At 42.1% G+C, this 27,383-nt stretch overlaps 1 protein-coding gene across 1 annotated transcript in view; it reads left to right on the top strand.

Annotated features, from left to right (window-relative positions):
- The first annotated feature begins 8,541 nt into the window (after nucleotides 1–8,541).
- il12rb2 (interleukin 12 receptor, beta 2a) overlaps nucleotides 8,542–27,383 on the top strand; it is a 74,181-nt gene continuing 55,339 nt past the window's right edge. The window contains exon 1 of the mRNA XM_059983519.1: nucleotides 8,542–8,707. The gene's annotated coding sequence lies outside the window, so the exon portion shown is untranslated. The remainder of the gene's footprint in view (nucleotides 8,708–27,383) is intronic.

Genomic DNA, 27,383 nt, shown 5'->3' with positions numbered 1-27,383 from the left:
GCATGCCTTCTTCAAGATTGCTTCAGTTAGTTGGGCCCAGGATAGATCTTCTGAGATGTTGACAGCCGGGGAACTTGAAGCTGCTCACCCTTTCCACCTCTGGCTCTTTAATGAGGATTAGTGTATGTTTTTCTGATTTCCCTTTCCTGAAGTCTTGCTGACTTTGAGTATGACGTTGTTGTGACACCACTCAACCAACCGATCTATCTCACGTCTGTGTGTCACCATCTGAGCTTCTGCCAACAGTGGTTTCACGCTTTTCCTCAGAACAGGAAAAGAAATAAAACATTTGAAAATTTTGGAAGTTTGGAGAGGGATGGGTGAGAAGAGAAAGATTTATGTTAAGATAGAATGAAGGAGAGATGAAGTGACAAAAGATTTGGTAACAGGACAAGGAAAGAACCAAATGATGGGTCAAGAAAAGATTCAAAAACCTCATCAGAATTTTCTGAATTTAGTGTATAGTGACAAAGGGGTGGACTGAGATAAAGTCTGTCCATGAACAGCTGTAAGATTCTTTGACAAAGGGATAAACTACATTCCTCAACTTAACTATCAAACCTGCCATGATTTTCAAAATCATTCAGAATCAATTAAGCAAGTAAGAATGTGAATTTTAAAAAGACATTTAATTAACTAAATTTACATGCCTTGTTGAATAAATAATTATACTTTTATCTGGGTCTCCCACAGCCCTGAATGGAATCATTGTTGTTGTGCCAGATCTGTGCTGGTAGAGGTTTACTGGGCAGGTTTCCCCTCAGAAAGCTGATTGCATTCATTCTTTTTTGCAACATTCTGAGTCCATTACTGGCTGAGGCAAATATCACATGTTTTAAATGGATCAGACCAGAATGACCACCAAAACTACTTCTGATTGCCCAAGTGTCCAAAATAAACTTCCAGATTTTTCCTCCAATTTGACCATAAAAAAAGGAGCAGAATTAGGCCATTTGGCCATTGATTTTGCTCTGCTGTTTAACCATGGCTAATTTATTTTCCCTCTCAACCTCATTCTCCTGACTTCTCCCCATAAACTTTGGTGCCTTTACTAATAAAGAACCCATCAACCACCCACAATAAACTGGCCTGAGTTATACCCTTAATTTCTGCCTCATCCAGGAGAACACGAGGCAGTGTATATCATGATATCAAAGGCTTCAAGGTAGCAGGCTGGATATACCAGAAGACCCTGACTACAATAATATCTTCATGTGTTTGTCACAATATTTTTCCCAATAGCTTTATAGCTTTGGGATTGTTATTGCAGGGATTTAATCATTAACAGGCTTTTTGATATTTGGTAAATAAACTCTGATTTAACTGCTCAATCTTTTGCAAACACAATATTCATTGGCCTGTATAGCCTGATCTGAAACTGGCCAAGATAAGATCATCTGCATTTGGATCAGCAAATCTCTGACAAAGGAGTTGCCCCTTGAGAAAGGTTTGGACCCAAAATGTGGACCAGGGAGAGCCTACCTGTCCTGGAAATTTGTGACACTTGCAATCATTGGCTTTGGAACCTAGAAACACGGTTGTTCAACTACAGCAACCAGATTGCACTTTCTGTAAAAATTCTGAATTCAGCACTTTGAAACTGATGGCTTTTTACACTTTTGCATACCTAACACCTCCTATTTTCTAATTCTGTTCTGCTGATTTGCTTATTACTCTGCAGAGACCTGGGAAAATGAAATGGAAGCTACCGTGATGTCATTCCATGATCTTAACTTCTCATATCATTCTTGCATCTGCCCCAACAGCTATAGGGCTGCACCTACACGTAACTTAGACTTCTTGAGATAAGCAAAAGATAGAAAAGGGATCCCCCTGGTCAGTCAACTTGGTTTCATTGTAAATTCTTCATTCCCTAATTCACTAAGTTTTCATCTCTTTCCCTGTTGTGAAGTGCAGGTTAGCAGGAAGATGGTAGGTGAGATATATAGGTACTGGTGCAAAGCATGGAAACTTATCAAGGTTAGCTGCAGTGTGGGAAACTGATGTTAACTATTTATTTGATTTTGGAGGGGAGGAGGGGCAGTTATACAGGATCTGGTGACATTGGAAGGAATCCAGTGGTTAGCCAGAATTAGTGAATGGAGGAGCAGAATCTGAAAATGCTTGGATTCTATGCCACTGGAAGGAACTCCAGTAAATTTTCAATAGGCTCTTAGCGGAATTGGAGAGGAGGAGCACAGATTGTGACTGTATTTGATAGCAGGTCCCAAGATAGGTATTTCAAGTTCTATAACAACTTAAGCATCATGACAAAGAATTAACAATATTGGTCACATCTGATGACTGTATCTTTCAACAGACATAAGTTTTAAAGTTGTGAATATGAGAAAAATGTTCCAACTTCCTTATATTTTGCAAGAAAAGTCCCCTTAGCATTTACCCCAATTTCCATTGATTTCAAGTCCACTTGATTCTGACAGTTCTGTGTTGGAGAGGCCACAGACTGAAAACAAACCTCAGCTACAAAAATCACTGATACCAAAATCCAGGGCTAAAAGTTCCATTTAGACTCATTAGCCACTTTATTAGGTGCACCTGTATTCCTGCTCACTAATGTAAATATCTATTTAGCCAATCATGTGGCAGCAACTCAATACATAAAAGCAAGTAGACATAGTCAAGTGGTTCAGTTCAAATATCAGGATGAAGAAGAAATGTGATCTAAGTGACTTTGACCGTGGAATGTTTGTTGGTGCCAGGCGGAGTGGTTCGAGTATTTCAGAAATAGCTGCTCGCCTGGGAATTTTGTGCATAAAAATCTCTAAGGTTTACAGAGAATGCAAACTTCCAGTGGGCAGCAGTTCTGTGGGTGAAAATGGCTTGTTAATGATTGAAGTCTAAGGAGAATGGCCAGACTGGTTCAGGTAGACGGAAAGACAACTGTAACTCAGATAACTCAGGTGTTACAACAGTGGTGTGCAGAACTCAGATAACTCAGGTTACAACAGTGGTGTGCAGAACTCAGATAACTCAGGTGTTACAACAGTGGTGTGCAGAACTCAGATAACTCAGGTGTTACAACAGTGGTGTGCAGAACTCAGATAACTCAGGTGTTACAACAGTGGTGTGCAGAACTCAGATAACTCAGGTGTTACAACAGTGGTGTGCAGAACTCAGATAACTAAGGTGTTACAACAGTGGTGTGCAGAACTCAGATAACTCAGGTGTTACAACAGTGGTGTGCAGAACTCAGATAACTCAGGTTACAACAGTGGTGTGCAGAACTCAGATAACTCAGGTGTTACAACAGTGGTGTGCAGAACTCAGATAACTCAGGTGTTAAAACAGTGGTGTGCAGAACTCAGATAACTCAGGTGTTACAACAGTGGTGTGCAGAACTCAGATAACTCAGGTTACAACAGTGGTGTGCAGAACTCAGATAACTCAGGTGTTACAACAGTGGTGTGCAGAACTCAGATAACTCAGGTGTTACAACAGTGGTGTGCAGAACTCAGATAACTCAGGTGTTACAACAGTGGTGTGCAGAACTCAGATAACTCAGGTTACAACAGTGGTGTGCAGAACTCAGATAACTCAGGTGTTACAACAGTGGTGTGCAGAACTCAGATAACTCAGGTGTTACAACAGTGGTGTGCAGAACTCAGATAACTCAGGTGTTACAACAGTGGTGTGCAGAACTCAGATAACTCAGGTGTTACAACAGTGGTGTGCAGAACTCAGATAACTCAGGTTACAACAGTGGTGTGCAGAACTCAGATAACTCAGGTGTTACAACAGTGGTGTGCAGAACTCAGATAACTCAGGTGTTACAACAGTGGTGTGCAGAACTCAGATAACTCAGGTTACAACAGTGGTGTGCAGAACTCAGATAACTCAGGTGTTACAACAGTGGTGTGCAGAACTCAGATAACTCAGGTGTTACAACAGTGGTGTGCAGAACTCAGTAAGTCAGGTGTTACAACAGTGGTGTGCAGAAGAGCATCTCAAAATGTACAACACATTGAACCTTGAAATGGATGGACTACAGCAGCAGAAGACCACGAATATGCATTTCATGGCCTCTTTATTAGGTACAGGAGGTACCAAGTAAAATGAACAGTGAGGGTATGTTTCAATTATTCTGCATGTGGAGCAGATAGCCATTTGACATTCTGCGGGCTCTTCAGAGATTATTTACAAATAGAAATGTAAAATTGTGTTGGAAATAATCTGTCCTTTAAACTTTCATCGGCCTTTTGGTCATTCCTCCTGATACTTTACTCTTTGATTTGTTATACGTTTTCCAACATTTCTGCAAGGTGCTTTTTGATGTGAAACACTTCAAACGAGGACAATTTGTTGGAGGTAATTTTCCAAGACATTTACGGAAAGAAAAGGACAATATTCACAGTGCACTTATCGCATCATTTCCACCATGATTTGGAGCAGCTTATAACATTGGCAACTGCCTGAATGTGAAGAAGACAGATTAAATATCCAAAATGGGATCCAATGGGAAGGCACTGCAGAAATTTGTCAAGTGCATCTTCGATTCAGCTATCCAGGAAGTTGCCAAGTACTGTACATTAGAACTCTGATAATCTGGCATCCTTAGGACTGAGATTTTTTTCAGTGAACCAGATGAGTTTAAAGAGAGCTCAGTAAATTAAAGGGAGCATGGGAACAGCACCTGAATGAGCACGATACTGACCCAGTGGGATCATAGAACAATTAACAAACAGATTATTGGAACTTTAATGAATGGACCTTAGTGAAACATTACTGCATAGGAATCATTATTAATCCCTCAGTTGTCCAGCGTGGTCATCTGCCCTCATCCTCCTTTACGAACCTACAGCTTTTCTTATGTTAACTACACGATCGATCTCCAACACCTCTCCTCCATCATTCATCTGTGTGGGGGCATGTTGGCCAGCCAAGTAACTCACCTTCAAAAGTAGAATATTAAAATAAAATGCTGGTTAGGTAATATCTATGGGGAGAAAAGTGGAGTTGTTGACTAGTTCTGAAGAAAGGTTGACAATCTGAAATGTTAGATCTTGACATTTCTGATGACTTTTTGTTTCAATAAGAAATAGTCATCAAATTTTCACCCCAGACATTGCCTGACCAGTTGAACATTTACTGTTTTTGTACAAGGAATAGTTTCCCTTTGCATTTCCCTTGGTGACCCTAGGATCTGCCTTTGGCTATTTCCTATGCATTGCCTCTTGGCAACATCATCCAAAATTGCTCTGTGCATCTGTTTCCACATCTATGCTCATCAAATCCACTTCTTGCAGTAGCACTTCCACTATCTCTAAATTGATAGACTATTCCTCCAAATTCCTATACCATATGAGAAGAAATTTCCTACAACTAATTACAGGGAAGAACAAGACCATTATCTTTTTTCCTCATTCTATTGCTGTTTACAATGTGATGTAATATTAAAGCTCATTGTTATTTTCCCTTTTCTATATTCTGGAAACCTGAGCTCATTCAGGACTGACCACTTAATTCTTACCACTTGATCACCTCCTTTGAGCTCACTGGCCTTTATTTGCTCACAATCAAGTAAGTATCTGTTTTAAAGTTCTGAACTTTGTTTCAACTCTCTCCCTAGTCTTACACTTCCCCATCTCTATTATCTCCAATCCTATATCTAATTTCTTTTGTTTCAGGCCTCTTGGACAATTCCAATATCATCACTCCACCATCAACAGTTTTGCTTTCAGCTGTCAAGAGTCTAAGATCCCAAATTCCATCCATAAGCTTCTTTTCCATTCATAAACTAACATCTTCAAAACCGTCATTCAAAAGCTACATTCAACAGCCACACAGATCATGGCTGCTTTTAAAAACAAATTCACCTGTTATTTTCTTGTTTATTTTCAAATTGTAGAGAAAGTACTTAGATCTGAATGTAAATAGCTTTCACCCTATTTATTATGAGAGGAATTAGTCTTGTTTCCTTTCTCTAAGATGATTGTTAATGTTGCTTTAAGCTGTCAAGCATATTTCCCCTTTGAGAATCTCAGTTACATGCCTAAAAAACAAAATTCATGCACAGCCTGTGTTAACTGCAATACATTGTTCTGAGCATAGTATTCATCCAAAGACAGAATTCGATAGCATCATGGAATCTCAAATTAAGAAGCTGCTTTTCCCCTTTGAATTCCTTTCTATGACCTATTAAATTCTATAATCCAAATTGAAGCCATTCACTGCCGATGCTTCATTTACCTCTTCACATAACCTTGATGATATTCTACATTTCATTTCAGTTAGTCAGGTTAATAAGTGCTAAGTGTTACTTTGTTAAGTGTTAAGTGTTACTTTGATTCTTAAGCTGATCAAAACCAGATACTTTAAACCAAAAATTCAAATGTTCTCCAATTTTCTGTTTTAATTGTTGCTGAAAAAGTGCATTGTGAACTAATGGTACAGAAAAGAGATGATATCTTGTTGTCAGAGCAAGGAAGTCATTATGGATTTCTATAAAGCACCAGTTCCATCACAACCAGAGTATTGTGTCCAATTCTGTACACCACTCTATATGAATCATGAAGACTTAGGAAAGGAAGCAAAAGAGATTTGCCAAAATCATTCCAGAGATGAAGAATGTTTCCTTGGAACAGAGAAGTTTGCAAAGGGATCTGATAAAGGTGCTGAAACTTGTAGAGATGCCATGTGCAATTTGAAAAAGTGTAACCCCCAGGCAAAGGTTCAAAGTAAATTTATTATCAAAGCGTGCATACGTCACCATATACTACTGAGTTTCATTTTTGCAGGCATTCACAGTAGAACAAAGAATCAATATTAACCAACCAATGTGCAAAAGAAGACAATCTGCCCAAATACAATCATAGATAAATAACTAGATAGAAAGCAAAATAAACTAACTAACTAAGAACATGAGAATAAAACTAAGACCATACTGTAGGTTGTGGAATCAGTTCAGAGATGAGATGAGTGAAGTTATCCACGTTGATTCAGGAGCCTGATGATTGAAGGGTAAGAAATGTTCCTGGATCCGATGGAGTGTGACCCAGTGTACCATCCTGTCAGTGGTAGTAGCAAGAAAAGAGCATGGCCTGGATGGTGGGGGTCTTGAATCTGATGGTGTGTGACCTACGGCTCCTGTACCATCCTGCCAGTGGTAGTTAGCAAGAAAAGAGCATGGCCTGGGTGGTGGGGGTCCTTGATGAAGGATACTGCTTTCTTGTGCGTCAGTGCTCCTTGTAGATGTGCTCAGTGGTGGGGAGAGTTTTTCTTGTGATGGGCTGGGCTGTATTCATCATCTTTTGGAGGTTTTTTTTTGTTCCTGGCCATTGGTGATCCCATACTAGGTCATGATGCAACCAGTCAGGATATTCTTCACTGTTCATCTATAGAAATTCATCAAAACTGTAGATGGCATGCCGTATCTGCATGAACTTCTAAGAAAGTAGAAGGTTAGGAATCAGAGGGTTATCAAATGTGGAAGATTGATGAAAGAATCAAGAGTTAAGCAAAGAGAAATGTTTTATAGGATGAATGTTTAAGGGTTTGAATTCATTGCCCATATTTTTTCAGCAAGATCATGAAATCATTCCAAGAGAATAAACACATTAATAATGTTAATTTATTTCAAGAAGAAGAGGATTTCTTACCGTATGCTTGTGAACAGAAAATCAGATGAAATATAACCTTTCTACAAGAGTAGAATACAAATAATCCAATTGGGAAAATATTCCTGATTGAAACATTTTCAAGGTGAGTAATTGAAAATGGGAATGGTACAAAATACTTAATTGTCTCTGCACAATGTAAGGATATATATATAATATATAAAGTTACAAGAAAAAGTGCTAAGATAATCAGCTACTCCATGGATTAATATTCAATAGAGTTAACTACAATGAACAATTGTGATTACAGAATGGAACTGTTAAGGCTGGACTAAAAAACAGTTCTCTCCCCTCCCCTTCTCTCACACTCCCTTCTCTCTCCAGAACTTGAGGCAACAAGATTAGGGAATCCTAATGGAGCAATTTCAAAATGTAAGATGTTTTCCTTTGGTCATGCTTTTATTTTAAACTTTTTTTAACATTTAGCTTTCAGAATGGATAGGCACACAAAGAGAGGAAGGGAAAGATATCCCGAAAGGGAGTACAGCGGAGAGGGAGAACTACCTTCGTGGACATGAATATGGGTGGGGGACCTGAGATGGGTTATTACAGAAAGACAGGTCAGTGGGCCGGTCGGTTTGCTTCTGCAATGTACATTTAATGTAAATTTTAGGTGCTGGCGACAATGTAATGTCCAACGCTCCGCATTAATAAAGGACCTAAACACTCCTTCCAATCCTGGGGCTGCTCGGAAAGCAGGTTTCAATTTCACATTTCTGCGTTAGAAAGTTAGATTGCAGCAGTTTGCTCTTTTTTTGATGACTGCGTGTGAGAATGATCACACATTTCAGAGGTGTGAAAGCCGTGTGGTTTTAGGCTGGGCTCTGAAATAGAATCACAGGAGCACAGCACTGAGGAACCCAGTTCAAGTGTGTGGTTTAAACGGCAGCCACGTTATATTGTTAAAAACTTGTCAGGAACAGTATCACCGATCATTATCCCCTTAAAAGAAATCGAATAGTCGGGCTCATTCTGTGGCGACACTTTGTGGTCTGTCTCCGGCGTTGAGTTACATCGGAGGGAAGAGGAGTCGCGACACGTGGAAGAGCGGCGGTGCCGGAGTGATGTGAACCGTGAGTGATCCGATCTCTTCCTTTTGGGCGATGCGTTGTGTTCATGGAACTGGTCTCTGGCGCTAAGAAGCTGCCAGATTTCGGGGCAGCGGAGTCCTTGTTTCCCCTTGCCGGGGGGCGGGGGAGTGAGATCCGGCTCAATGCAGGGAGGTAGGGGGTGTTTCTGGCGGATGGTGAGCCTTAACAAGTGTTACATTATCCTCGTAAAAAGTCGGATTTATTTCTCTTTTTTTCCCAAAGATCCGCGTTAGATAGTGTCCTCAGTTCGGAATTAATTTGCCGTTTGTTCGGAAAATGTTTAATTTTAACATCGGATTTCAACCTAATAAATGTTTCCATCAAGTATGAATCATAGTAAAAAGGGCAAGGGGGAAATAAATGTGTGGATACATTCTGCTAAGATTAAAGTCGCCGAAAGTACAGGTAGATTATTGTTTATTTCCATTCGTTCATCTGCTCTGCCGAAGATCTGCTAGTAGTGCGCTTAAAGTGGGAAATACTGGGAACCCCGCCGCGGCTGTGGAGGGGTCGATAACCCTTCGGCCTTGGGGTACAGGTCAGCTCCTTCCAGGGTGATGGCTTCGATCGTTATCGTCAAAATATCCTAGATACCGGAGAGGGCGGGGTGTCGGTGGTTAGGAGTATTCTATGAGTCAGGATGTGGAAGTGTGCCGAATGACTCAGTGTCCGGGGTGGAAGTTCTGGCGTGGGTGCGCTGGGGCTGTTGGTCTGGAGATAGAGAGGAAGACACTTTGGGCCCCTCATTGTCTGCAGTACTGTGGCTTATTAAATGGGTAAGTGGTTCCTAATGGGCTGTCATGTCAGTGGGAAAGGAGAATGCAGGTAGAGATGAGTGAATGTTACACCGCTGATTCTCGAACTAATGGAAGCCGACGAGCGACCCGCTGAGGGACATAGAGGTGGGCCTTTCGCCCCACCATGTTCGGACAACGTTTGTGTAGCTTATTTATTCGCATTCGGTGTGTTTATTCCCTCTTTGCCTTCCCTGTTTCAGTGCCAGCCTGATTATCTCAAACGTAACTGATTCCACCACCTCCTCAGGCAACCGTTCTGTCTGTGGTTTTAAAAAATAAAAATCCCCCCCCCCATCACCTTTCAAACTCCTTCCTCTCATCTTAAACCTGTGCTCTCTTTATTTTAGTACCCTACTGTGAGGAAAATAATTTTGAGTATCTATCCTGTCTGTGCCTCCCATAATCTCATATACTCGGATCAGGTCATCCTTCACCCCTGCTTCCAGGAAGACAAGCCCGGCCTATCCAGCCTCTTCTTTAATCCTTCCAGTCCAGATAGCGTCCAAGTGAATCTCCGCTGTATTCTCCAGTGCACGCACAGGTTTGAAATATTGTTTACAGGTCTTTACCCGAGAAGGATGTATTTGTGTTTGAAGGAGTGGAGTGAAGACTCACAGATTGATGGCAAGTTTATCACGTGGTATGGTCTGTCCTCTTAAATTTGGAATGAAAGGCGACCTCACTGAAATAGGCCAAGTTCTTACTGGGCTTGACAAGATAGTTGCAGTGTTGAATTTTCCCCCAGGCGGAGAAGTCTAGAAGCAAGGGATGGTTTCAAAATAAGGGGTTGGGCATTTAGGATTGAGTGAAGGAATTTCTTATTTAGATTGTAATACATCTTTGGACCCAAACCCTAAAGGGAAGTTGGGGCTCGGTCCCTGAGTATATTTCAAATGGGATCTGGTGCAACTCTGGTTACCAAGCTATAAGAAGGATCGCCTTAACCTGGAAAGTGTGCAGAAAAATACAAGGATGGTACAGAAGTAGAGGTGTTGAGATAACGAGAGACTAGATAGTCTGGAACAAGTTGTTCCTGGAGAGTAGAAGGCTGGGGAGTGACCTTATGGAAGTTTATAAAATAATGAGCTGAATGGTTGCACTCTTTATCCCAGGGTAGAGGGCATGGTTTGACATGAGAGGGGAAGGATTTAAAAGGGACATAGTGGTTGGCGGGTATATGGAACAAGCTGGTTAGAGGAAGTGGTGGAGGTGGATATAATCGAAAGGTTTCAAAGGCACTTAGACAAGTAGATGGATAGAAGAGGTTTAGAGGGAGCGATAAAAACCCAGAAGAAGTGAGTGGGACAGGCAGCATTTATGGAGGGAAGTAGACAGTCAACATTTGGGTCCTTTCATCTGGACCGGATGCTCCAAGTTCCTCCAGGAATTTGTTTTTGGTCCAGGTACCAGCATCTGCAGTCTCTTGTCTCCAACATTTATAGGGATGTTGGTTAAATGCGGGCAAGTGGGACTAGCTCAGGTTGAACAGCTTGGTCCGGCATGGATGGGCTAGGCCAAGGGCCTGTTTCTGTGCTTCTATAACACTGACCCTGTGCTAGATACATGGTGATTAAGGAAACGCAGTTAAGCCCAGAAATGGTACAAGTGTGTACAGTTTCAGCACTGGTGAGGTGAAATAGGGAAAAGGTTCACAATGTCTAAACATGTTAGTGATGGAAAGGAGACTGGATATAATGTCAAACTTCAGGAGATAACATGCTGTTTTCCAAGGAAGGTAATCATCAAATTACTAAATTGTTATAAAAACACAGCTGGCTAACCAAAGTTTGGGATTTATGTGATTCAAAGGCTGGGGAAATGATTTTAGATTTTATTTTTGGCAAATTACAAAGAGCTAAAAAGAATGCATATTAAAAATGTTGATGTTGTCTTCAATGTCTGCATCCCATAAATGAATTTTAAAATGAGTATGATATTGTCAGAGAGGTTGAGTTCATGCAGCAACAAAAATAGTAGCTGCATCATTCATTCTGCTAATTGTAGCCTACTTAGTATTTGATGCCAGATAAGCTCCCTCGTATAAACCTGGCCTATCTTATGCCTCCCCTACCACTACTAATCTAGTGTTCACTTTTTTTTTCTTTTACAAACAGAACATTAGGGCAAAAATTCTCTCCATTGGACTAAGATTTTTCAAGGGTCATTATTCAACCTAAAAAGGCATGATTATATTTTGCAACTATTCTTTATTCAGTTTAATTACTTATCTGTTTTATTCATCAAGTATAAATTGAAGATTACTTCCTTCTTGTGAGATCTACTGTAATAATAAATGAGGAAGTAGTTTGCATATACGAAGTCTATTACCTTTTTTTGTTCTCATGTTAGTTCCTGTTTTAGAATAGGAAAAGAACTCTTTATTGTTTCCTCTTACGTCGTCCACTGTATAACAGTGAGAATGGAAGTAATATTCCAGCACCTGCAGAATCTCCTCACTTTTTTAAAAAATAGCCTAGTTAGTGGTCTACTTTCAAAGTTCCTCCTTGGCCTCACCACATCTCTTAAAGTTTTGGGGTGAAATTTCATGACACCCTCTGTTGGAAAGAAATGGATGGATGTAAGACTGCAAGGATTTTAAATTCAACTTTTGGGTGAAAACAATGGAGGTTTTTGAGAAAGGGAAAGCAATTGTTTTATCTTTCTGATATAATCCTTCCATTTCATATGAATTGCACAATTGCTTACCTTCACCTAAGCACTTTTATTTAGTTTAATACTGGCACTAATTACATTATTCAATCATTCTAATAGTTTTTTTTGCTTGCCAAAGAACCGAGTTTATCATTCACTTATAATCCTGAATGCGCTCACTGCAGATCAACCAACTAATAGTTTCTCTACTCTGTTTTAAACTACCCCATTTTATTAACCACCTTAAAGTCTAAAATCTTGGTTTATTGCCTTCATTTCTCCCTTTTTAAAATACTAATGTTCCAGCCAGTGGTGTAGTGCCATCCACACCAGACTTCGAGGTGAGTGGCCCCGGGTTTGAATCCGGTTGGCTCCCTGCACGCATTCCATCCATGCTGGGTTGAGTGTCAAGCTAGCAACTCGGCCTTTTAAAAAAGACAGGTGCTGAAAGAAACGGGAAGATTGTCGCCCAATACACCACAAGGTGCGGAAAGGAGCTATAACAAACTACTAATAATAAATGCAGTGATATTCTGGTCATTCTCTCTAGGGTTTCCATGTGTTCTACTTCTGGCTTCGTTACTAAGTAGAGTATCCTTGATTCTCTTATCAGAGTAAATAATGGCAGTGCGTGCCCCCTACACTGTCGTGATGGCTTCAGCACCTTCAATGCCATTATCTTCATTCATACATTTTAGTTACTTGGAAGCAAGCAATTATATTTGACTCACTATGGGGAAAAGATGGTGCTAATATAACAATAAAATGCCAAGTGTTGGATATGCAAAGCCCATTTGCACGGAGTGCAGATTAGGTCCCTGTGAATATTTTAAAACAGTGTTGTAATAATGTGATTGGGATTATCTGATGGATTACAGCAAATGCTGGAGATTCAAAGCAGCGCGCACAAAATGCTCAAGGAACTCAGCAGACCAGGCAGCATCTAGGGCAGAGTAAAACAGTTGAGTTTTCGGGCCAAGACACTTCATCAGGACTGGAAAAAGAGATGAGATTTCAGAGGAAGAAGGTAGGGGGAGAGGAGGAAGAAGTTCAAGGTGGTAGGTGATAGGTGAAATTGGAAGAAAGGGAAGGGTGAAGTAAAGAGCTGGGAAGTTGATTGGTGCAAGAGATCCAGGGCTAGAGAAAGGGGAATCTGATAGAAGAGGACTGAAGGCCGTGGAAGAAAGAAAAGGGGGGAGGAGCACCAGAGGGAGGTAATGAGCAGGTAGGAAGATAAGGTGAGAGAAGGAAATGAGAATAGGGAATGTTGGGGGTGGGTGGGGGGCAATTACCAGAAGTTTGAGAAATTGATGTTCGTGCCATCAGGTTGGAGGCTACCCAGACGGAATATAAGGTGTTGTTCCTCCAACCTGAATGTGGCCTTATTGAGGCAGTAGAGGAAGCCATACACTGACATTTTGGAATGAGAATGAAAAGTAGAATTGAAATGTGTGGCCACTGCAAGATCTTGCTTTTTCTGGTGGATGAAACATGGGTGCTCAGCAAAGCAGTCTCTCTATCTATGTCGGGTGTCACCAATATTCAGGAAGCCACACCTGGGGCACTGCATATCGTACATAACCCCAATAGACTCACTGCGAAGTGTCACCCCACCTGGAAGGACTGTTTGGGGCCCTGAATGGTAGTGAGGGAGGATGTGGAGGGGCAGGTGCAGCACTTGTTCCACTTGCACCAGGAGGGAGATCAGTGGGGAAGGAGAAATGAACAAGGGAGTTGCATAGGAAGGGTTCCCTGTGGAAAGCGAAAAATGGAAGCAAAGCAAAAAGTGTGCTTGGTGGTGGGATTCCATTGGAGATGGCAGAAGTTACGGAGAATTATACGCTGGACACAGAGGCTAGTGGGATGGTAGGTGAAGACAAGAGTAACAGTATCCCTGGTGGGGTGGCAGGTGGATGGAGTGAGGGCAGACATGCACAAAATGGAAGAGATGTGGGTGAGGGCAGCATTAATGGTGGAGGAAGCAAAGCCTCTTTCTTTGAAGAAGGAGAACATTTCACTAGCTGTGGAATAAAAAGCATCATCCAGAGAGCAGATGCAGTGGAGCCAAAGGAATTGTGAGAAGGGGATGGCATTTTTACAAGTGACAGGGTGGGAAGTTTAATACTGTGGTCCAGGTAGCAGTGAGAATCAGTGGGTTTATAAAAAATTATCAGTAGATAAGCTGTCTCCAGAGATAGAGACAGTGAGATCAAGAAAGGGTAGGGGTTGTCGGAAATGGACCATATAAAATTGAGGGCAGGGTGGAAGTTGGAGGCAAAGTTGATGAAGTTGATGAGCTTGGCATAGGTGCAGGAAGCAGCACCAATACAGTCATCGATGTGGCGTAGGAAAAGTTGGCAAGTGATACTGGTGTAGGCTTGGAGCATTGACTGTTCCATGTAGCTATCAAAAAGAAAGGCTTAGAGGAGACCCATGTGAGTGCCCATGGCTACACCTTTTGTTTGAAAGAAGTGGATGGAACCAAAGGAGTAATTATTGAGAGTGAGGACCAGTTCTGCCAGATGGAGAAGAGTGGTGATGGCGGAGACCTGATTGGGTCTGGTAACTGGCGAATTGCTTGATAAAATCAGATTTTTGTAATCAACCCTGGACAGACATTATTAGGCAGTCTGAGGTAGCCACCTGCTTTAAGCAGGCTTCAATTCTACCGGTGCCTGAGAAGAACTTGATGACCTGCCCCAGTGATTATCATCCAGAGGCACTTAAATCCACTGTGATGAAGTGCTTTGAGAGGTTGGTGATGAAACATATCAACTCCTGCCTGAGAAATGACTTGGATCCACTCCTATTTGACTGCCAGCACAACAGGTCCACAGCAGATACCATTTCACTGGCTCTTCACTCGACCTTAAAGCATCTGGACAGCAAAGATGCATATATCAAGATGCTCTTCATTGATTACCTCTCAACATTCAGTACTATCATCCCTTCAAAACTAACCAATAAGCTTCAATACCTTGGCCTCAGTACCTCCTTGTGCAACCGGATCCTCAATTTCCTCACTTGCAGACCCCAGTCAGTTCAGACATCTCCTCCACAATTACCATCAGCACAGGTGCACCACAAGGCTGTGTCCTTCACCACCATGCTCTACTCACTTTATACTTATGACTGTGAGATTAAGAAAAGCTCCAATGCCATATTTAAGTTTGCTGGAACACCACTGGCATTGGTCAACTCAAAGGTGCTGACGAATCAGCATTTAGAAGATTGAAACTTTAAGCAAGATTAAAGTTGTATAAAGCAGAAATAAAAATTTGGTGAACTAATATAAGCACTGCACCTTGAGGCCACAAAATGTTTATATTCCATTTTCCTTGGGCGTCTCATTTTAAATAATATAAACTTTCCTGCCCTGATGGGCATTGATGCACCATCAATAACTCTCTGAGACGTGAGGCGAGATACTGGCTTTTATTGACTAGAAGAAAGAACAAGCAGTAGTTGACCACCACACTACATCCTGGAAACTGAGGGCCGGGCTCAGGCCTCAATCGCCTTTTAACCAGGGTCTGTGGGAGGAGCCACGGTCAGTGGGAGGGGCCACAGGAGCAGTCAGCAGAGGGCGTGTCCAGACAGGTAGATTCACCCCCCCCCCCTTTGTTTTAAAAGAGAGTCCCCATGGGGTGAAGTTTCTTACAAGTATATTTACAGGTTAAGTCTATCAGTTGGTTGAATCTGTCGCTGTGATCTACGTAGCACCGGCTGTGATTGTACATGTGCCGGTTGTGATTGCATCGGAGACGGTGGTTGTGCTGGTTCCGGCCTAACTGGAGGTGTCAGCCCACTAGGCATCAGTGATCCCTCATGCGTGTGTGAGGCGCCTGGTATATGCGCATACGAGACGCCCAATATAGGAATGTCGTGAGGAGTCTTCGTAGGGCTCGGTGTGCGCGGTGTCACCTCGGGTACAGGGTTCATAGTTACCGTGGAGTGTTCGGGGTAGTGGTCTGCTGCTTCTGCGGGCGCCAGGTTGTGGACAGAGACCATGTCCTCCTGCCCATCAGGTAAGACCACGTAAGCATACTGTAGAAGGTGAACTCTCTCGACCAGCGGGGAGTATTTATTGCTCCTCACATGTTTCCGGAGCAGCACTGGCCCTGGGGACGTCAGCCAAGCTGGTAGGGTGGTCCCAGTGGCAGACTTCCTGGGAAAAGAGAATAGGTGCTCGTGAGGGGTGGCATTGGTGGACGTACATAACAGCGAGCGGATAGAGTGGAGTGCCTCGGGGAGGACCTCCTGCCATCGAGAGACCGGCAACCCTTTTGACTTAAGGGCTAAAAGTTTGGCCTTCCACACTGTGGCATTCTCCCTCTCCACCTGTCCATTTCCCCAGGGATTAATTGATGCACCATCAATGACTCTCTAAGACATAAGGCGAGATATCGGCTTTTATTGACTGGAAGAAAGAACAAGCAGTAGTTGACCACTATACTACATCCTGGAGACTGAGGGCCGGGCTCAGGCCTCAATCGCCTTTATACAGGGGTCTGTGGGAGGAGCCACAGGAGCAGTCAGCAGGGGGCGTGTCCAGACAGGTATATGTAGTTCACCACAGGCATGATTGCTCACTCCTTCTACTGATGTTTCTGGCATCTCTGAGAAGCCATATGAGTACATCGAAAATGCTACAAATTAGAACTACGTTGCAGAAATTCTCAACAGTAGAATAATATCTTTTGAGAGAAAAACTATTACTATTTCAGGTTATAATTTGAACCTACCGGCACTCTTCGTAGTCATAACTATTAACATTTTTAAAGAGAGCTTTTGTCAGATTTCTGATTCCATGGAAACTCATTGGCCTAAAACTTTGAGGACTAAATTTAACACCTTTTGAAAGCAGTAGTAGAACTGACCATGTGTCATTATCTTGGGCCTTCTGTGGAATGCAGCCAGTTTGGTGTATTTGCATGTTTGTAGTATACAGCTAGCACTGATCACACTTTTCATTAGTCAGTTGACTCAGCAGCAAGTTTCCACAACAGGTAAAATGTTGGCTTGCTCAGCTTAAAGATATCTTTCACCTCAATGTAAGTGCATTATGGCTAGAGAAGCTGCTGACAGATACACAACAATGGAGTCAACTGTGAAGCTGGTGGTAAATAGTAGAGGGGCTGGTTAGGGTGATGTAAAAGAGGAAAGGTGGCCGGTATCTGCACAGATACAGTTAAGTGGCCCACCTTGTGCAGATGGGGGCTGATGGTAAATGCCATGAGGCCATCCCAGGGATTCTGATACAGTGCTACAAGTTCAGTACCCTCATGATAAACACACCACTCCCTTAGCCTTCATCTTACAGCTATTTCTGCATTTAGCTACGCACTCACATGAAGCAAGGTTACAGGCCTCGTCTCCACTTCTCACCGCAGATAGTCAGTCACAACGGCCATGATACCCACACATTGTCCAAGAGAAGTACACCTTGTAAGGTGGAGGGTTACACAGCCAGAGGCAGCTGGTGCTAACCTGAGGAGGTTAGGCTCATCTACTGTGTTGTATTTACAAATTTCTGCGGGAGATGATGAGTTAGGGTGAATTCATACTAAATCTATTACACTGCTCCCCATCTGTCCACCTCTGACTCAATAGGTACAGATGATATTAATGTAAACCCATTGCTTCCTTCCCCTCCCCCACCCTGTTACTGCACTTATCAATCATTGGGCTGTCTCCCTTCACATGCTGAACAGTGCCCCATTTCCATCCCACCTTCCAAACACGTGGGTTGGAAGGTTGGTTGGCAGCAGTAAACTGCCCTTGGCGTAGGTGAAGTTCAGGGGAATCAGAGGTGGGGGGGGGGGGTGGAATCTGATGGAAAGACTTGTTTAGTTCAGATGCGCGTTAATACGCGTTAGGGTAGATATAGTGGGGTATCTGTTCCGTGCACCTATCTGATACTGAGCCAGTGCAGGGCTCGGGAGATAGCCGTGGAAGCATACACTCCAAGCCCCTCCCCACCCCCCGCCATCAGATGTTGCCTTACAGGCAGGATCCACACACAGGCAGTTACTGGACTCAGGTTGTCTGCAGCTGAATGAGATGGAAAGCATAATACAAATATCAGTTCGGAGGAGAGAGAGCTAGCACATGGGTGCTGGTGATATAGTCCACCTACAGAGGCTGATTTGGGCAGAACACAAGGTGCTTTGTATTTGGAAATCTGCATTCATTGTCAAGAATGGTCTCCCATTGCTTAGTTGGTGGGTATAGTATCCAGGAATAGAAACTCTGTAGGAATAGCCCTTTAAGCCCTCTCTATCGTTCAATTAAAATGATCTGCATCTGAGCTGCATTTCATCTGCCCTGTCTCCAAATTCTTTCACGGCCTTGGCTGACAAAAATCTATTAATGTCGAAGCTGAAAGGTTTTTTCTCAGCCCAGGTTATGTTTTTTTGAAATAATAAATAAGAATCAAGAAGTTCAAAGTAAAGTTATTGTCAAAGTACATACGGTGTATGCCACCATATGTAACCCTGAGATGAATTTTCTTGTGGGCATTCTCAATAAATACATAACAGAATACCGGTTAATGACTTCTGGTTAAGATGGTGTTATCACATGTGTGTGACAGTCAGAAATCCGAATAAATCCTTCTTGGTTCAAGAGCCCGGTGGCTGCTCCTGAACCTGAACCTGGTGGTGTGAGTCCTAAGGCTCCTGCATCTTCTTCCTGATGGTAACAGCGAGAGGAGAGCGTATTCTGGGTGGTGAGGATCCCTGGTGATGGATGCTGCTTTCCCGCAGCAGCACTTTCTGTAGATGTGCTCTGTAGTGGGGAGGGCTTTACCCATGATGGCCTGGGCTGTATTCACTACTTATACCAGGCTGTGATGCAGCCAGTCAATATACTCTCCACTACACATCTATATAAGTTTGTCAGAATTTTAGATGGCATGCCAAATCTTACTAAGGAAGTAAAGGCACTGCCATGCTTTCCTCATAATTGCACTTGTGTGCAGGCCTTAGGACAGGCCCTCCAACATTTAAGACCAAGGACCCTCTCTACCTCTGATCTCCTGATAAGGACTATCTCATGGACATTCGATCAATAATCAGCTCCTTGGTCTTGCTGACATGGTTAAACCTACCTGGTTTGTGCCTTTTTTTCTTTTCCAGTTGTGTTCTTCAAGTTCACGTGCAGAGTTGTTTCCAGCTAACTCTATTCTTACGTCCTCTTTGGAACTTTGCCTTTTTCAGAATTAAATAATTTAGATTTTTTTGTTGGTGTTTTTTTACCAGCTTTGAGTGAAGGGTCATTATGAATTGCTGTCAGAAGTAGCCTTGCTCTGATTAAGGTTTGGTCTCCTTAGCTTAGCCTTCACACCTATAGAAGGAAGTTTGTCATTCCTGACCCTTTTGATGACTTCAGAATCCTAATAATTGCAGATAACACTTCAAGCCTTAACCATCTGCTATACTTACTAATGATGTGGAGAACACAATGGAGAATTATATAATCAAGTTTGCCAATGCAAAAAAATTTGGAAATTAATATAGATAGTATGAAAATACTAAGTGATCTTGTTTGCTTAGGTGAGTTGGAAAGAATTTATTATTCCATCCCAAATTTTCACAGACAGGCAATAGCTGGGGAAAATAAAAAATGCAAAAAGGTAAAATATTAACGTTTATATGAGAGCTAGAAAACAAAAACAGGAAGAAGTTTTGACATTTCTCACAGAGTACAGCTTGCATCAAATCTAGTGTACACTGAACAGCTTGAGACAAAATGCCATAGAAAGAAAATATTGATCTCAGATGGGTTGTAATGCTTGTTCATTTGTCAGTTCCCAAGGCCTCAAAGCTCCAAAGGGAGATTTGTATAAGTATTCCCTGGATCCAACTATCAATTTCTCCCAGTCTGTGTGCACAATCATTTTCTATACTTCTTGATTGATCATTGAGAACCATTTCCTAAACAGGTGGATAAGTTGCTCTCAGTTCGTTGGGCTTTTCTCTAAAGGTCTCTATTATGAAACTATTTTGAATATTTTTTAAATGATGAGAAAACATTATACTGTCTACTACATTATTGGCCATCTCATAAAAATTTGCTCTGTAAACAGTTCAGTTAGCTTATTTGTACTTGGTCATTTTGTCTTTAATATAAATTCCAGTAACACCTCCAGAATACAAATCGAACAATGACTTTACTGGTTTCTGTCTGTTATCTTAAATGATTGAGTTATACTGATTTTTTTCTATTCTTCAGTTAAGTAGGGTCTGAGAGACTGTTATAACAGTTCTGATTTTGTTTTTACTAACATTGGGTACTAGTGAATGCTCTGTCTTAAATTTAAACTTAGTGAGTTCCAATTGTTGAATTATTTAATTATCCTTAAGTGCTAGGTATATTATTGTACTCCGCCATGAACACTGTCACAAAGCAATTATTGAAAAAACTGCCATTTCAAGATTACTTGCATCTGGTCTTAAATAATAAAACTTGTTTTGAGGAAGTTATAAAAATGTTTTGTTGGTTTTGTTATATTTTTCAAGATCATTTCTTGTACTCCCATTTTGAAATTAATATTTATTACTTTCATTTTTCATTTTTCTGTTTCTGCTGTCTTCCTGTTACTATTCTATGTATTTTTGTAGTCTCTTTCTTAGTAATACATTTTGTCAAATATTTTGCAAATGAAGCTGCTCCCTGGGCATACACACACCTGTTTTGAGATGTTTGTTATTTTAATTCTTTGTCATAACAAAACAACAAGTTATTTTGTGCAGCCTATTGTCACCAATCTGTTTCGTGCTTTTGTAAAATTACTGATATCAACATCAGTAATGGACCCTTTATTGAATTTGATTATGTTATCTATCCGTACCTTCCCAACACTATTTGTAGTTAAATCCCATTCAGTACTACACATGATAGAACCTTCCTCTGTGTTGGTTTTAGTATAACCTCTAGAAGCAATTTAACTGTGCTCAGAAATGTATTACACTTCTGCTGTGATCTGCTCTGCACATCCTGTGGACAGGGAGAAGTCGGAAAGGCAGAGAGGACTGCTTCCATGTCCTTGAGAGTCACTAATGGCTGTGTTTAATATCACCCTATAATGTACTTTCCGGAAATGGGCCAATTTGGCAGATAAGTGTGTGGCTGAGAAGCTGGTGCAGGGGGCAGGTCGTCAGGTTCTTGGATCATAGAGGTCTCTTCTGGGGGAGGTATGACCTCTTCAAAAGCAATGGGTTGCACCTGAACCTGAGGGGGACCAAGATTCTCGCAGGCAGGTTTGTTAGAGCTGTTGGTGAGGGTTTAAACTAATTTGGCAAGGGGGGCGGGAACCAGAGTAAAGGGACTCAGGATAGGACAGATGGTAAAAAAAGTAAAGATAGCATGCAATCAGATTGTCAGGAAGGGCAGGCGGTTGGTGGGACTTAGTTCCAGCCAACAGGCTGAATATCAAATCATTAGGGATACAGAATCAGAAAGGATAGCAAATACGGTACTCAAGGTGTTGTATCCAAATGTGTGTAGAATAAGAAATAAGTGGATAATCTTGTAGCACTATTACAGATTGTCAGGTATGATGCTGTGGCCATCACTGAATTGTGGCTGAAGGATGGTTGCAGTTGGAAACTGAATGTCCAAGGTTACACTTTATAGTGGAGGGATAGGGAGGTAGGCAGAGGGGGTGGTGTGGCTCTACTGGAAAAGAATGGCATCGAATCAGCAGAAAGATGTGACATAGATCAGAGGATGGTGAATCCATATTGGTTGAGTTAAGGAACTGCAAGGATAAAAAGATATATACAGGTCTCCCAACATTGGCTGGGAGGTGGAAACAGGAAATAGAAAAGGTGTTTCAAAAGGGCAATGTTATGGTAGTCATGGGAGATATTAACATGCAGGTCGATTGAGAAAATCAGGTTGGCAGTAGATCTCAAGGGTGTGAGTTTGTTGAATGCCTATGAGATGGCTTTTTAGAGCAGTTTGTCATTGAGCCTACTAGGGGATCAGCTATACTGGATTGGGTGTTGTGTAATGAACCAGAGGTGATTAGGGAGCTTAAGGTAAAAGAACCCTTAGGAACCAGTGATCACAATATGATTGAGTTCAACTTGAAATTTGACAGGGAGAAAGTAAAGTCTGATGCAGCAGTATTTCAGTGGAGTAAGGGAAATTACAGTGATCTGAGAGGGGAGTTGGCCAAAGTAAAATTGGAAGGAGCTGCTGGCAGGGATGTCAGCAGAGCAGCAATGGCATATGTTTCTGGGAAAAATGAGGAAGGTGTAGGACACGTCTATTCCAAAAGTGAAGAAATACTCAAATGGCAAAATAGTACAACCGTGGCTGACAAGGGAAGCCAAAGCTATTGTAAAAGCAAAAGAACGGGCATACAACAAAACAAAAATTAGTGAGAAGATAGAGGATTGGGAAGTTCTTAAAGAGCAACTAAAAGAATCATTAGAAGGGAAAAGATGAAATATGAAAGCAAGCTGGCAAACAATATCAAAGTGGATAGTAGGAGTTGTTTCAAGTATGTTAAAAATAAAAGAGAAATGAGAGTGGATATAGAACCACTAGAAAATGAGGCAGAAGAAATAGTAACTGGGGACAAGGAGATGGCTGATGAACTAAATATTTTGAGTCAGTCTTCACTGTGGAAGACACTAGCAGTGTGCCTAATGTTGTAGTGTGTGAAGGAAGAGAAGTGGGTGCAGTTACTGTTACAAGAGAGAAGGTGCTCAAAAAGCTGAAAGACCTAAAGGTACATAAGTCATCCAGACCAGAAGAACTGCACCCTAGGATTCTGAAAGAGGTCATTTTAGAGATCGTGGTGGCACTAGAAATGATCTTTCAAAAATCATTGGATTGTGCCAGAGAACTAGAAAACTGCAAATGTCACTCCACTCTGTAAGAAAGGAGGAAGATCACAGAAAGGAAATGATAGACCAGTTAGCCTGACCTCAGAAGTTGGGAAGATGTTAAGAGTCAATTATTAAGGTTGAGGTGATGGAGAACTTGGTGACACAGGACAAGATAGGACAAAGTCAGCATGGTTTCCTTCAGGGAAAATTTCTTTAGTCATAGGGTGGTGAATTTGTGGAATTTGTTGCCACGTGCAGCTGTGGAGGCCAGGTTGTTGGGTGTATTTAAGGCAGAGGTTGATAGGTTCTTGATTGGACATGGCATCAAAGGTAGCAGGGAGAAGGTTGGGAACTGGGGTTGTAGAGGAGAAGAGAAAAGGATCAGCCATGATTGAATGATGGAGCAGACTCAATGGGCCAGATGGCCTAATTCTGTTCCTATGTCTTATGGTCTTATGGAAAATGTTCTACCCATTCCCTAACTGAAAGATTGGAGGGGCAAAGTGTAGGAGAGGTAGGTTTGAAATTTGTCCATGTTCTCTAGCACTAAACCCATGCCAGAGTAAAGGCCACCAGCCACGACTCACCTTCACAGACTGGGTAGCAGCAGTGCAACTGAATCCACAGGCGGTGGATAAAGCAGCTAGGGATCAGGCCCAACAAATCCTCTTCTTAACACTATCCTGCTTTTTGAGGCAAGCCTCACCAATTCATAAAGTGTCCAATTACTACAGGAAGCTTTCAGGCAAGTTTTATTGTAGTTGTATCTCTTGTTGTTTTCTTTTAATTCTACGCATCAGATCTCAGCTGATAGCTTTCTTTAAACAAGTAACCTATCCCACATCATAGCCTCCAAATAGTAGCCAGGATGTGGGATATAAATTACAATGAGAGACAGAAAGAGCATGTAAAATGGGTAATATTACGATAGTTATGGGGGATTTCAATATGCAGGTTGAATGGGAAAATGGGTTTTGTGCTGGATCCCAGGAGTGAGCATTTGTAGAATGCCTACGAGATGACTTTTTAGAGCATCTTGTGGTTGAGCCCACTAGGGGTAAGGTAATTCTGGATTGAGTGTTATGACCCAAATTTGATTAGGGAGATTGAAGCAACGGAACCCATAGGAGACAGTGATCATAATATGATACTGTTCTCTCTGCAGTTTGAGAGGGTGAAGCTAAGGTCAGATGTGTTAGTATTGCAATGGAGTAAAGGGAATTACAGTCATGAGAGTGGAGTTGGCCAAAGTTGATCTGAAAGGGATGACAGCAGGACCACAAGAGCTGGAGTTTCTGGAGGCAATTCGGAAGGCACAGGATAGATATATCCTAATGACAAAGGTATTCTACAGGGTGGGTGGAATTGGCCAGTATTGGGACGGCTCCTCTTCATGCTAAATGAAAATTATTTGAATAATAGAATTGAAGATTTTGTGGCCAAGTTGCAGATGATATGAAGGTAAGTGGAGGGCAAGAGGTGTTGAGGAAGCAGGGAGTCTGCAGAAAGTCTTGGACAGATTGGTAGAATGGGCAAAGTGGCAAATGGAGTATAATGTAGGGAAGCGTGTAGTTATGCACTTTGGTAGAAGGAATAAAGGCATAGACTATTTTCTAAACAGGGAAAAAATTCAAAAATCAGAGGTGCAAAGGGTACTTGGGTGTCCTTCTGCAGGATTCCCTCAAGTTTAACTTGCAGATTCTGTTGGTGGTGAGGAAGGCAAATGCAATGTTAGCATTAATTTCAAGAGAGCTAGAATATGAAAGCAAGGTGTTATGCTGAGGCTTCATAAGGTATTGATCAGACTTCACTTGTGAGCAGTTTTGGGCCTTTTATTTAAGAAAAGGTGTGCTGGCATTGAAAAGGTTCCAGAGTAGGCTCACATGAATGATTCCAGGAATGAAAGAGTTAATGTATGGAGAGCGTTTGATGACTCTGAAGGCTGATTTATACTTGTGCATGCAGGCTATGCCGCAGCCTATGCTGTAACCCTGATTTTCACTTCTGCATCGCTCTACACTGTAATGAGCATGCATTGGTGAGCGCCAAAATACTAGTTGGCGGTGGGGTTTCTATGCCACTGTGCTGAGTTTCTTTGTGAGAGACATGGACGAGGAAATGCATTTCAAACATCTTCGCATGTCGGCAGGTAGATTTGACGATTTGGTTCGTCTATTTCATATCAGTGTACGCACAGCCTACAGACATGGCGGAGAAGAAGCAACCGGAAATACGTAGGAGGAAATGCGATGCTACCAAGTGGACCAATCACAGTTGTTGTGATCTGTGTCAACTTTTGCATGAGCAACTTTTCTGGAGAGGTGCACGTCACCCTATGGCATAGGGTTCACGATACGTACGACATAGATGCGACGCACAAGTATAAATCAGCCTTGAGCCTGTACTCACTGGAGGTTAGAAGAATGAGAGTGGGTCTCATTGAGACCTATCGAATATTGAAAAGCCTAGATAGAGTGGATGTGGAGAGCATATATCCAGAGGGTGTGTTTAGGATCAGAGGGCATAGCCTCAGAATAGAGAGGCGTCCATTCAGAACCGAGATGAGGAAGAATTTCTTTACCCAGAGGGTGGTGAATATGTGGAATTGATAACCACTGACTGCTGTGGAGACCACATCATGGAGTATATTTAAAGCAGAAGTTGATAGGTTCTCAATTAGTCAGGGTGTCAAAGGTTACATGGAGAATGGGGTTGAGGGGGACAGTAAATCAGCCATGATGGAATGGTGGAGCAGACTCAATCAGCCAAGCGGTCTAATCTTGACTATGATCTTATGGTTGTTTTCTGTTTTATGTTTTTATAATGATCCGCAATTGGTTCTAGTAGTGAACTTTTCTGGCTGTGCTTTTTTAAATAAAATGAACTTAGTGCAGAACAGGGCCTTCTGGCCCAACGAGCTGAACTGCCCAGCAACCTACCTATCTAACACTAGCCTCAACACTGGGTAGTTTATCATGACCAATTAGCCTATTAAACAGTACACCTTTGGACTGTGGGAGGGAACCAGAGCACCCGGAGGAAATCCAATGCTCATGAGAAGAACGTACAAACTTCTTTCAGAGGATGCCAGATTTGAATGCCCCGAGCAGTAATAACTATATGCTACTGAAGCGCCTGGATGGGCAGCATGTTGCCATTAGCTCAGTGTGGGTCTCCATCTATAGCAAATACTTGTGCATTGGTGACTGCTCTGCTGAAGCAATGACTTAAAAAGTTATGCTAGATTTATTTTACTCCACATGCGAAATTATGCAATGCAGAAACGACCTATGAAAGCCTTTTCAGCCTGCCAGCCTTACCTGAGATGTGCAAGGGAGGTTGAGTCATCCACCTTCTTTCAGATAACATCTTCAAGTTGTTTTTAGTGGTCACACTACTTGCATTCTTCTCGCTGCTGACATGTTCTTGGGCAACATTTGCAGTCTCCTCTATTCCAATCTGTTCCAGAACTTCCTTCCTCTTTGGTCTTTGCAGCTTGTTGTGGAGGGGGCATCTTTGTATTGGATTCTAATTCAATGAACAACACAATGGGCTACAAGCATGTTAAAATACTGACCCCTCAGCTTCTCACAACAACAGATTCATTCTCTTCTTACCTACATCCACAACACTTCACACACCCTCAATCTCCTCGACAACTTTCCATTCCCTGGCCTTGACTACCTCATTTTCCAATGGATGTCCAATCCCTATATACTTCAATACCCCCATCAAGAAGGCCTTAAAGCTCTGCTTCTTTCTCAACAAAAGATGCAACCAGTTCCCCTCCACTACCACCTTCCTCCTCCATCTGGCAGAATTAGTCCTCACCCTCAACAATTTCTCCTTCAAATCCTCCCACTTTCTCCAGACTCAAGGGGTAACACACCCACACCTGCATGAGCCGCTGCCATGCCTGCCCTTTTGTTGGCTACAAACAGTCCATGTTCCAAGCCACCCCTGGTAATGCTCCCTAACTCTTCCTGCTCGACACTGACGTCTGCATTGGTGCTGCTTCATGCACCAACGCTGAGATCATCAACTTCAGCAACTTTGCCTTCAACTTCTACCCTGCCCTTAAATTCTCTTGGTCCAATTCAGACACCACCCTCCCCTTTCTCAATCTCTCTGTCTCCATCTCCGGAGACAAACAGTCTACTGACATCTTTTATAAACCTACTGTTTCTCGCAGCTATCTTGACTATCCCTCTTCTCGCCCGTCTCCTGTAAAAATGCTGTTCCTTTTCTCAGTTCTTCCATTTCCACTGCATCTGCTCCAAGGATGAGACTTTCCTTTCCAATCCATCAGAACAGGGTTTCACTTCTTCCACCGTTGATGCTGCCCTCACCCACATCTCCACCATT

This window comes from Hypanus sabinus, chromosome 11 (genome assembly GCF_030144855.1).
Source record: "Hypanus sabinus isolate sHypSab1 chromosome 11, sHypSab1.hap1, whole genome shotgun sequence".
NCBI classification, from domain to species: domain Eukaryota; kingdom Metazoa; phylum Chordata; class Chondrichthyes; order Myliobatiformes; family Dasyatidae; genus Hypanus; species Hypanus sabinus.
The sequence above is the reverse complement of the archived record's forward strand: the minus strand, read 5'-3'. Positions and strand labels throughout refer to the sequence as shown.